Here is an 8,918-nt window from a genome sequence, read left to right as displayed (position 1 = left end):
ATCCAGCAATCCGACCCCGAGTCGGATATCCTCGGCTCCGCAGCCCGACCCCGAGTCGGCTGCCCTTTGATCCAGCAATCCGACCCCGAGTCGGATATCCTCGGCTCCGCAGCCCGACCCCGAGTCGGCTGCCCCTTGATCCAGCGCTCCGACCCCGAGTCGGAGATCTCTTGATAACGACAGGCTATTCCCCAGAGGCACGCCGCGGCCTCCTGCTCCACTACTCCCTGCAACGGCTGTATCTGATGCTGCTCCACGATCTCCTGCATCAGCCGTACAAAGCGGAGCCCCACTATGCCCTGACGTGGCCGTACCCGGTGCTGCTCCACGACGCCCTGTAACGGCCATGTCAGTGGCCACACCATCGTGCCCCACGATAACGAACCCCCCTGAGAGACCCCCCAGCCAGGTATATATGCGGCTGGGGGGAGAAAGGGGGGAGGTGAGCAATATCTCCCAGAGCACTCTCTTACTTGCGATTATCACCTCTCCTCCTCCTCCAATCTCCTCTGACTTGACCGTCGGAGGGCCATCACCACCCTGGTGGTGGTGCAAGGCTTGTTTGCAGGTTTCTTGGCGGAAGGTGGAGCGCAGCCAACACCAACCAAGACAACTCAGACGGAACCCCGTTCACACCGCAGTGCCAATCGTTCACGGTTTGGACCACCAGCAACAATATCCTAGTACATTGATATATTATGTTATATAATATCAAATTATGTTATATTATTATGTTATAGTATACAATATTATATTACTATAGTATAATAATATTATACTCCATTACAGTTGTTGGGGGGAAAAATGGACCACCCCACAAATATAATTAAAGCATCCAAATCTGAAAGCAAGCTGGAGCTCATGCAGGTCGAGCTCAGAAGACCGAGCTCATGAAGGCCGAGCCGAGCTCATGCAGGCTGGACCGAGCCGATCTCAGAAGGCCGAGCTCATGCAGGCTGAGCTCATGCAAGCCAAGCCCAGAAGGCCGAGCTCGTCGTCCACATGCTGCGGCCATGCCCTGCAGCAGCCTCACCGCACCATGCTTTGCTTGCCGGCCACGCCACGACATATCAATCAGGGACCATATCCTGCTACGACTGTCAACAATTAAATGCGCACGATCTCTACGAACATCCAGCCAGCCCAAAATCTCAAGCCATCCACGGCAACTCATTAATTCACACGATCACGCCCAATCATGACTGTAACTCATTAATTCGTCCAGTCACATTACAGGTAACCCTGTATCCCTTCTATAAAAGGGAAACTTCTTCCTCTTGAAGGGGATTCTGGCTCTTTGACTCCTGCATGCAATATCTCTCTCTTTCTCTACAAAAGTCCCCCTCTGATTTAAGCATCGGAGGGCCAGCGCCGGGAACCCTGGCCACCGGCTTTTTGTAGGTCCTCTGAAGGACGCAGCCCGCCGACGCGCCACTCACCGGAGCTCTCTCTCCTCAGCCAGTGGTCACCCCCGGGTCCAATTTCCAGCAACAGTTGGCGCTAGAGGAAGGGCCCGAGTTGTAACCATGAAGCTAAGGAGTAAAGGAGCCTCTAACGCCTCCTGACATCGCGCACCAAGTCCTGGACACTCAGTCCAGAACCCATCACCAAGGCCTCCGGCAGATCAAGCTCCATGGATCCACTCTGAATAGTTTGACATGCTGGTGCAACAAGTCCAAGCACTCACTGCGGCCCACACTCGACGAGGAGGAAGCTTGTCATGTTCGTGCCCGCCCATGCACGACGAGCCCCGGCGGTTCCGAATTCCACGCACGACATGCGAGACCCACGCATGACGAGCTCAACGTCATCTTCGAGTTTCCCCAAGCCATGTATGGGTTTGGTTGCGAAAGCATGGGACGCGGGGAGCCACGTTGAGCGGAGGAAGAGACTTTTACCCGAGCCATCTCAAATCAGGCACGACTCTCGCTGCAATGATGTGGGATGTGGAGGGAACCAGTGAGAAGTAGTAGTCTGAGTCTCATGTCAACGAGTTGGAGGGGAAGAGAAATAAAAGCTGAGGTCAGGACGAGGAGAGTTATGAAATTTTAAAACAGGATTGTAAGCCTCTATGGCAATAGGTCGAAGAATGCAAAAGATGACCTACGGGTATCTCTATCTCCAACGTCACCCCGCTCCGAATAGGGGCGCACGATTGCCAATGAACGAGGCCCGTCTTCTTTATGGATTTCTAATAATGCCCCGACCAAGCTCGGATGCCCCGACTAAGCACAGGGCGCCAACTCGAGGCCACCACTTCGACGACATTTCGACAACATATTTTGCGACATTCAACGCCATTTCGATGACATTTCGACGCCACTTCGACGATACTTCGACGCCATTTCGATGACATTTCGACGCCACTTCGACGATACTTCGACGCCACTTCGACGACATTTGACGATATTTTGACGACATTTCGACGCCACTTCAACGCCATTTCGACGACATTCGACGCCACTTCGACGATACTTCGACACCATTTCGACGACATTCAACGCCACTTCGACGATATTTCGACGACATTCGATGTCATTCGACGCCTCCTACGACGATGCACCCCGATCTGAGTGGGGGCATCCTGCTGAGTCGACCACAAGCCAAAGAAGGCCGTTGAAGTCGACCTCGAAGCAAAGTCGTTTATCTCGGCTTGGACACCGTTAGCCCCGACTGCACGAGTGGTACACCCTACTTAGCACATATATCTCAATAGACATTTGGCTATATTACGGGATGATCGACGACTAGACTACTTCCTTTGCCCGAACCAAAAAGCAGCTCGAACTCCGAAGTCGGAGAGTAGTGTTTGGAGGGAAAATGGACCACCCCACAAATACAATTAAAGCATCCAAATCCGACAGCAAGCCTGAGCTCATGCAGGCCGAGCTCATGCAGACCGAGCTCATGCAGGTGGAGCCGAGCTCATGCAGGCCGAGCTCAGAAGACCGAGCCGATCTCAGAAGGCCGAGCTCAGAAGATCGAGCTCAGCAGACCGAGCCGATCTCAGAAGGCCGAGCTCATGCAGGCTGAGCCGAGCTCATGCAGGCCGAGCCTAGAAGGCCGAGCTCGTCGTCCACATGCTGTGGCCATGCCCTGCAGCAGCCTCACCGCACCATGCTTTGCTTGCCGGCCACGCCACGACATATCAACCAGGAACCATACCCTGCTACAACTGTCAACAATTAAATGCGTACGATCTCCACGGATCTTCAGCCAGCCTAAAATCTCAAGCCATCCACGGCAACTCGCTGACTCACTCAACTTCGTTCAGTCACCCATGACAACTCATTAATTCACACGATCACGCCCAATCATGACGGTAACTCATTAATTCGCACAGTCACATCACAGGTAACCCTGTATCCCTTTTATAAAAGAAAAACTTTTTCCTCTTGAAGGGGATTCTAGCTCTTTGACTTCTGCATGCAATATCTCTCTCTCTTTCTCCACAAAGCCTCCCTCTGATTTAAGCATCGGAGGGCCGGCGCCAAGAACCCCGACTACCGGCTTTTTGCAGATCTTCCGGAGGATGCAGCCCGCCGATGCGCCACTCACCGGAGCTCCTCTTTCTCAGCCATTGGTCACCCCCGGGTTCAGTTTCCAGCAACAACAGTAATATTATACTATATTATATATTTATATATTATATTTTATTATGTTTTGTTGTATAATACTATGCAATATTTTTTATGATCATTTTGTTATACCAAAAATATTTTTTTAATTTATTTACCAAACATATATTAAAATTTTACAGTATTTTAAAAATTTAATTACTAAATAATAAATAATATTTTATAAAAATTCTATTTTAAAAAATTCTACACTTGAAAACTCTATTGCGAGAATGTCATGCTGCTTTATTACCCATTTGTGCAGTGACAGAGCGCAAACTTATTTGGAAATAAGAGGTCTAGCGTTCATTTCCACTCAATTTTGAATCATTTTCCTTTCCAAATCTCCAAATTTTTTCACCAAATCAAAGTATTTTTCCATCCGCCTCCTCACCACCACCCCTCTCTAATCTCTATCCGCCTTCGTGTTGTGCTGCACTGATCGGCCCCTGTGCTTCCAAAGTTGTTATTTTCTTCTCCCTCCTTCGTTCGTCCTCCTCCTGGATTATAATGAATATCGTACTCCACTAGAATCCAAGCTGGTGTCATCATTGTCTTATCATCTTTATTTCTTTCTCTCCAGTCATGTCACCACGGGTGTCAAGGCTTTGACACAACCGCAAGGCTCCACGACATCTTTATTGGCGGCGAGGAGGTGGTAAGGTCATCATTCATCCCGGCATCCCAAGCTCCATCATTTGCTGGCCTTCTGTGTCCGACCTGGGATCCGAGCAAAAGGTGCTTGCTGAAATGTTTTTTATGAAGAACGCAAATATCTCTGGAATTCCATAGGTCTATGATTTAAATATTTGCTGACATATCTTAGTTGAAATGCTTGTAGCATAAAGTCTATTTATGTGGGCATAAGATGCTTGCTGAAATGTTTCTTAAAAATTTGGTCTTGTTTGGTTGAAATGTTCGTAAGACTAGCTTATCTAAATGAGTATGAGGTGTTTGTCGAAATGTTAGCGCTAAGCCATGATTGTTTGTATTTCTCATGAACTTCGTATGTACTGTTTGTTTAAACGGTAGATTCTGTATTATGATGTGACTTCGCAGATTATTCAGATATGTTTGGCAAAATATTCCATGGGCTTCCTACTAACAGTATATTGAAGACATTTGAATGTCATTGGCTCGAATAGGCAGTAGACTTGCTGCCATGTATGTCCTTAAATCCAGTCGCTGCGTATTTGAATTATCTATTTATCCTGACAGGGTTTTGATAAAAGTGATACAGATTTGTTCTATTGTTCAGCTTGGCTTCTTGGAGTGCAAAGTGGTTTTAGATGGCTTTTAGATTTATTGCTGGGCAGCCATAAGATATTCATATCTATGATGCATCTATTGTTTTTTCGCTATTGACTAATATTACATTTTTATCTATCAAAATAACTGCTGTTTCTGGACTGTTATCCAAACATTTTCCCTCCTATTATGCAGCATCATTGTTGGGCTACTGACCACCATACATGGATTAAAACAACTCGCAAAAATGTGGACCAATTCAGCTAGCACAACGAATTAAAAACAGCTAGATGGCATTAAGAATAATAATTCACATTACTTAGACCACATCCACCATAACATGTCCTGAAAGAATCCAAATATAGATTTCTGTAGCAGGAATGCTTCATATTACTCATATCTTAAACCGTAAAGTTTTATATATTACCCGTAACAATCAAATATGTTACATACTACTCATAACAATCACACGGCTAGTTTACAAAGGTCACTTTAACTTCAGCATGGGTTACAAAACTATGTTTCTTCTTCATTCCACCTGCATGAATGCCAGCTAAATACCAGCTGCAAGAACTATTTTGCAGAACTTCAGCAGGAATACCAGCTGCAAAGAAAATCAACAAGTAAGTTTTAATTACTGTGAAGATACCCAAGCAACAAAGCGCCACCAATAATAATAAACAACACTCAAGACCTCGACAATGCATACTTGTAGACCTTCCTCCCTTGAGCTGCTGTTTCCTTTTCCATAGCTATCTTTTCCTTAGCATGAGAAATTTGTTCCTCCTCTTTAGCAAAACATGTCTCTTGCTGAAGCCTTGTAAATTTCTCTACAATTTTTGTAGCTAACACAATCCCATATTTGCAAGTAGGAGGATGAATCCACTCAAAGCGCTTGCATTGCTCATTAACCTATAAAGCAATGTTCCAGATAGTCAAATTAGCTCTTACATCTAACTAGAAAAACAATAGAAATCCAAAAACTAAAGAACTTGCCCCATATCTAAGTACCGTCTTCCAAAATTTTCCATCATCTATGATATCTTTACATTTGAGTATTTTTGCCACAATCATCCAAAATCACATTTGAGTATTTTTGCCACAATCATACAAAATCAACCTATTATTGGTGTTGCCTATAAATGACAAGCTTGAATATATGGTTCACAACACCTACATCCCCTCAATCTAAGAATTGTTTCAGAAATTCATCATAATCCATCAACATGTTTCAAATGGAAATAAAAATTGCATTATAGCTTACTAGATCGATTCTTTCTTGGCTATTGCGCATGTGGGTGAAAGAGTAGCACAATGCCCAAAATTCAAAAATTAATAAAGTATAATACTAAATTCAGTTATGTAGTTGAGCTTAGGTAGGTTAGGTGCTACTTCTTAAACCACAGGCGAGCTTAGGCGAAATTGAATCTTATGACATATGGATAATCTGTAATTATCTCATTATTTTATGAAGAAGTTAAGTGATGAGTTCTCAATGTAAAATCTTGGTCACATAAATTACTTTCTCGCTTGGAAGTGCATTGGTTCCATAGTGGGTATTTCTAAATCAAGCTATGGATGCCTCCTACTTGCTTAGCACAAATGAAAGATTGTAGACCTATCTCTACACCAATGGCTATCAAAAATAGTAGATGATTTAAAATCTTTTGAAGATCCTTATTTATCAAAATTTAGTTTGTGCTTTATAATATTTCACACTCACTTGGACATATCATGTAGTGTCAATTATGTATGTCAATTTATGCACGCACCAATAATACTTTATTTTTAATTTTGTCAAGGCATCCTTCAAAGAAACCCATAGACCACGGTATTCGCCTTCCTCCCACCAACCCGATCGTCCTTTATACCTTTTGAGTTGCAGTGTGAACAGATTGCCCTTTCCCATGCCGTTCAACTATTGGTTACTGTACCTTTTCATAAGGAAACCGTATCTCCTGGATGCCAAAAAGTAATGGGTAGTTCTATATACACCCCCCCTATTGCTCAGGACACCCCCAAAAACCAAAAAAAAAATACCCAAACTAACCTTTAGTGTAATTACCATATTGCCCTTGAAATTTTCTCATACACCCCCCTTCCTCCTCCTCCGTTTCGTTTTGAAAAGAAAAAAAAAACCCCTCAAACCCCCCTTAAACCCCTCCTTCCCCGTTCCCCCTTCTCCTTCTCGTCGCCGGCATTCTCCCGATCTCCGACCACCTCGCCGGCTTCTCCCGGAACCACCTCGCCGGCTTCTTCCGAAATTTTTTTTTTTCACGGTTCGTGCTCCGTTCGGCACTGGATCGCCGAACAAAAGGCTTCTGTTCGGCTGAACAGTGCCGAACAGAAGCCTTCTGTTCGGCAACCCTCAACCGAACAGATCTGTTTGGCTGCACAGTGCCGAACAGAAGGTTTCTGTCCGGCACTGTTCAGCCGAACAGAAGCCTTTTGTTCGGCGATCCAGTGCCGAACGGAGCACGAACCGTGAAAAAAAAAAATTTCGGAAGAAGCCGGCGAGGTGGTTCCGGGAGAAGCCGACGAGGTGGTCGGAGATCGGGAGAATACCGGCGACGAGAGGGAGAAGGGGGAACGGGGGGGTTTTGGGCGTTGGCGAGGTGTTTTGGAGGGGAAGAGCGGGGTGGGGGGGGTTTGGGGGGTGTAGAGAGCAATTTAGGTGAGGGGGTGGGGAGGATGGGGGGTAATTTAGGAATTTTTAATTTTTTAGGGGTGTCCTTAGCAAATGGGGGGGTGTAGAGAGTATTTAATTTTTTTTTAATTTTTGGGGGGTGTCCTGAGCAATAGGAGGGGTGTATATAGAACCACCCAAAAGTAATCAACAGTTGCAGGTTTATATAGAGAGGCCGAGTATCGCCCGACAGATGACAATAAAGCCAGTCATTTATCCTCGGACAAAGCAATATAGAGGTTGGTCATCATTATGCCGATGAGAGGACGACGATAGATATGGTGTAGATTTTGTGATAAGAGATTATGAGTTCAAGCTAATTACGGTAGGAACACGTTGCATTTTTAAAGAGTCTATTCTCGTGGTAGAGCTGCACGCGTTATAGGAGGGCCTAGTCCATGCCAGAGTGCAGATGCTCGGGGGATTCTGTTAGAGGGTGATTTAGCCACAGTAATTGAGTGAATCAGGTGTGGGCATACCAGACCAAATTTATACCCACTAGTCTAAAATGTTTGCCACATGTTGGAGAGTCTCGACTCAAGTCGTTCATGTATTTCGAGAGGCGAACAATACGGTAGATTAAGTTGCCTCTTTTGCAGCATATTATTCTGAAGCCTTCTCTTGGAATGGCACTGGCTCTATTTCATGGGGACTAGCCTATGTTTTGTATTTTGATTCTTCATATGTCGTGAGACGCCGGTGCACAAAAAACAGAAAAAAAAAAAAAAGAGAAAAAAAAGAGAGAGCAGCCCTTGAATCATGGGTAACTTGGTTTGTTTTGGCAGATATCTACTTTCTCATTCCTCTTTCTAGCATCTTCGAGTTCAAATCAAACTAGGCTTACGCCCGGTTTAAACGGAAGTATAGAAGGCACGATCAAATCCTCACCAAATACGAAGCAAGATTTTCTAAGGTCATGCAAATCAAATCCGGAACAGATGAGACAAATCAAATTCGGAACGGGTTGATTGGAATCTTAAAAGAATATTCTTATATTCTTTTATTTGTTTTTGAAAATTTATTATCAAATCTCATTTATTGGGTGTTGATTGGACGCACAAGCCCAATAAAGAGCGAAGGGATGTCCGGCAACGCATTTCGAATCGCTATGATTGCTCCCAGTTGTCGATCTTGGTTGATTGATTGCCGCGACGGGATCCGATCTCTTTCTTCCATCATGGAGGTAACCAGTGGACGACAGCGGAACGTAGATACACCTCGTCCTCCTCCAGGCCTCCTGGGACAGCTCATCAAAGCTGCAGAGCATCAGCGGTCGCTACATTTTGTGGGCGGCGCTGGAGCTCTTAACCGCTCTCTTGGTCGAGGAGTAAAGCATAAATTTTGTGGCAGTGGGTGGGGAGGAAACC

At 45.2% G+C, this 8,918-nt stretch overlaps 1 long non-coding RNA gene across 1 annotated transcript; it reads left to right on the top strand.

Moving 5' to 3' along the window:
- Positions 1-3,859: 3,859 nt before the first annotated feature.
- Positions 3,860-4,684, top strand: LOC113461030. Its single transcript, XR_003382961.2, has 2 exons — positions 3,860-4,079; positions 4,201-4,684. It is a non-coding gene; the product is annotated as an uncharacterized LOC113461030 (long non-coding RNA).
- The last annotated feature ends 4,234 nt before the right edge of the window (positions 4,685-8,918 follow it).

Source organism: Phoenix dactylifera, unplaced genomic scaffold (genome assembly GCF_009389715.1).
Source record: "Phoenix dactylifera cultivar Barhee BC4 unplaced genomic scaffold, palm_55x_up_171113_PBpolish2nd_filt_p 001946F, whole genome shotgun sequence".
Lineage (NCBI taxonomy): Eukaryota > Viridiplantae > Streptophyta > Magnoliopsida > Arecales > Arecaceae > Phoenix > Phoenix dactylifera.
This window is presented reverse-complemented; position numbering and strand designations above follow the sequence as displayed.